General features: G+C 40.2%; 1 pseudogene; it reads right to left on the bottom strand.

The window, feature by feature from the left end:
- Positions 1 to 717: 717 nt before the first annotated feature.
- Positions 718 to 1,001, bottom strand: LOC103258886 (annotated as a pseudogene).
- Positions 1,002 to 3,160: the final 2,159 nt, after the last annotated feature.

The raw sequence follows: 3,160 nt of genomic DNA, 5'->3' as shown, positions 1-3,160 counted from the left end.
ACCGGGTTCGGTGGCTCAGAGTGTAATCCCAGCACTTTGGAAAGCCAAGGCACGTGGATTGCTTGAGCTCGCGGGTTCGAGACCAGCTCGGGCAACCTGGCGAGACCTCGTCTCTACAATAAAATAAAAAATAGCAGGGTGTGGTAACAGCATCTGCAGTTCTGGCTACTCAAAAGGCTAAGGAGGAAGGATCATTGGAGCCCAGACGGTCGATGCTGGGGTGGCCGTGAGCGTGCGTGCCACTGCACTCCAGCCTGGGCTAAGGAGTGAGACTCCAACTCAAAAAAAAAAAATCTATTTATTCATTATAGAGTTGTGAGGTGCAAGTCAGGATTTACTGTATAAGTAGGCTGCATGTAGGTGAAGTTTGGGCTTATAGGTGGCCCTCACTCCCCTGGTAATGAACCAGATACCCTGAACTCTTATTTCATTGATGCTCCTTCTCTATCAGAGAAAATGAAGACACAAAAAGATCAATTGGGAGAACTGAGACTCTAACAATTTTGCCAAATGGGAGGGGATAAACTAATGCCTAGTTACAGACAGCTAGTCATTTTTGCCATGCTTTTGAGAAGGGTGGAGAAGAGAGAAAGTGAAGAGCGGTAGGGAGGGTGGGAAAGGGTTCGGGGAAACATTGGTGATGTTAGGATGTGCAATTCCCATTCCAGAGAAACTAGGAGAACTCAGTATTTACATATAGCAGTAACTAGCTTTTTTTTTAAAGAATTTTTTATCTTATGTACAACGAGCTAGCATGTTTCCACTGTGTAGATGGCTTGGATAATCCATTCAAGAAGATCACTCAATCCAACTTAATGAAGCCTATGTCCTTCTCGTACTGGCGGAAACACTGGTGGCACATATTCAGGCCGTATTTCCGAATCAGACCGTGCCGGTTTGAGCAGACGCGGCAAGAGCGAGAACCCTGGCCGAATTTCTGCGGGTGGCTCCAGTAGAGCTGCTGGTGGCCCATCTTGCTCTCAGGAGCGCAACGAGGCGAAAGGCAGTAACTAGTTTTTAAACAAATACTTCTATAGACTGTTGAATCTTAATTTTTTTATATTAGAATTTAAGTTACTCACATGCCTGTAACCTCAGTACTTCAAGAGATTGAGGCAACCTGGGCAACATAGCAAGACCTCAACCCTACCAAAAATAGCATACACACATCTATAGTCTCAGCTACTCAGAAAGCTGAGGCAGGAGGGTCACCTGAGCTCAGGAGTTCAAGGTTGCAGTAAGCTATGATTGTGCCACTGCATTTCAACTGGGGTGACAGAGTGAGACTGTCTCAAAAAAAAAAAAAAAACTAAAATAGAATTTTTAAATTACTCAACTTGTCATTAATTTCTGTATCAAAGGGCCTGAATATCAAATTCTCTCTCTTTTTTTAATTTTAGAATTGTGGTCCACAGGGGAAAAAAATAACCCCATCAAAAAGTGGGCAAAGGACATGAACAGACACTTTGCTTTTTTTTTTTTTTTTTTTTTGAGAAAGCTCCCACAGTGGGAGGGGACCTGAGGGGGTTGCCCCAGACATTTTTCAAAGGAAGACATACAAGCAGCCAACAGACATATGGAAAAAAAAATGCTCAGCTTTATTAATCATCAGAGAAATGCAAATCAAAACTATCATAAGATACAATCTCACACCAATTAATATGGTTGTCATTAAAAAGTCAAAAAACAAAAGGTGTTGGGGAGGTTGCTGAAAAAAGGGAACACTTGTACACTGCTGGTGGGAGTATAACTAGTTCAACTTCCATGGTAAGCAGTTTAGAGATTTTTCAAAGGACTAAGAATAGAGCTACACCTGACCTAGCAATCCTACCGCTGGGAGTATCCCCAAAGGAACACATATTGCTCTCCCAAAAAGATACCTGCATATGCATGTTTATGGCAGTACTATTCACAACAGCAAAAATGTGAAGCAACTTAGTGCAAATTATCTTGAGTTTTTTTAAGGGAAAGAAACCTTAGACACTCTCACTAGATTGAGAAGAGGTGGATTTTTATACTATCTTATAAACTTAAAGAAGTACTTCACCAGATACCTGTCTATCAAGCCTTAAAGACAATTCATGTTTAAAAGTAGAACTAAGCATTCAGTAGATAGTTTTTTTCAATGGTGTCTGTCCTTTTCCTTGAAGTTCATTGCCAAAGCTATGGCTCAGCATGAGTAAATCAGGCTGTCACCTTCCCAGCCTGGATAGGGGAAGTCAAAGAATTTTGGGACCCTTTCAATCTTCTTCTACTGCCTTATTAGCTTATTTTTCATATCCATAAATACATATTATTTTTTATTTTAAAGGTATGGGTTACAATTCAGGATTAGGTATATAAGAGACCATCATACAGGTAAAGTTTGGGCTGCCCACTCTGCCTGGTTTGAGATCAGTTACCGTTATTGATGTTATGTGCCCTCTCCCCACACCCTGGCAATTTCCAACTACTGCCAATCCCTTTCTTATAGTATTATTGTAAATGTTTAGGGTCTGCTTATGAGTGAGAACATGTGGTACTCCATTCATTGTTAATGTTTCCTTTAAATAGTTAAAGCTTTGATCTGGTGATAACAGTATGTCATCAGCAAACTCTAAAATCTGTACAAATATGAAAGGAATTTCAAGCATGTTACCGACAAAATTAATCTAACCTAACCTGATGAAGTGTTGAAGGTATTCTGATCAAGTGTTGAAGGTGTTCTGTTACTCTTGTGTTGCATAACAATAAAGCATGCAAATGTAAGCCCAATAAAGCATGTAAATGTAAACATTATGCATGAAATAATGGGTGGGAATAGGGATTAAATATACTTTGAGCATCTTTTATTGTTCTGCTGAGAGCTATATTACGTATTTCACTTATGTCATGTCATTAAATTTCCCTAACCACCTTTCAAGGGATGTGTTAGAACCCCCATTTTACAGAAGAGAAATTAGGTGCTTAGGGCGATGATGAATTGTCCATGTCCCAAAACTAGTAGAGATTGACCCATGATTCAAACCTAAGTCTATATCCTATAAATCATGTATTTCTACCTGCCATGCTCCCTCCTGGAATTAGTACAATATTTGCTTGATCCTATGCAACATAATTGGGGACCACTGGGAGAGTGAAAATGCTGGGCATAGGAAAGGAAAGTGTGTTCTCCCAAATA

Source organism: Carlito syrichta, unplaced genomic scaffold (assembly GCF_000164805.1).
Source record: "Carlito syrichta isolate Samal-C Ts95f unplaced genomic scaffold, Tarsius_syrichta-2.0.1 Scaffold302397, whole genome shotgun sequence".
NCBI lineage: Eukaryota > Metazoa > Chordata > Mammalia > Primates > Tarsiidae > Carlito > Carlito syrichta.
This window is presented reverse-complemented; position numbering and strand designations above follow the sequence as displayed.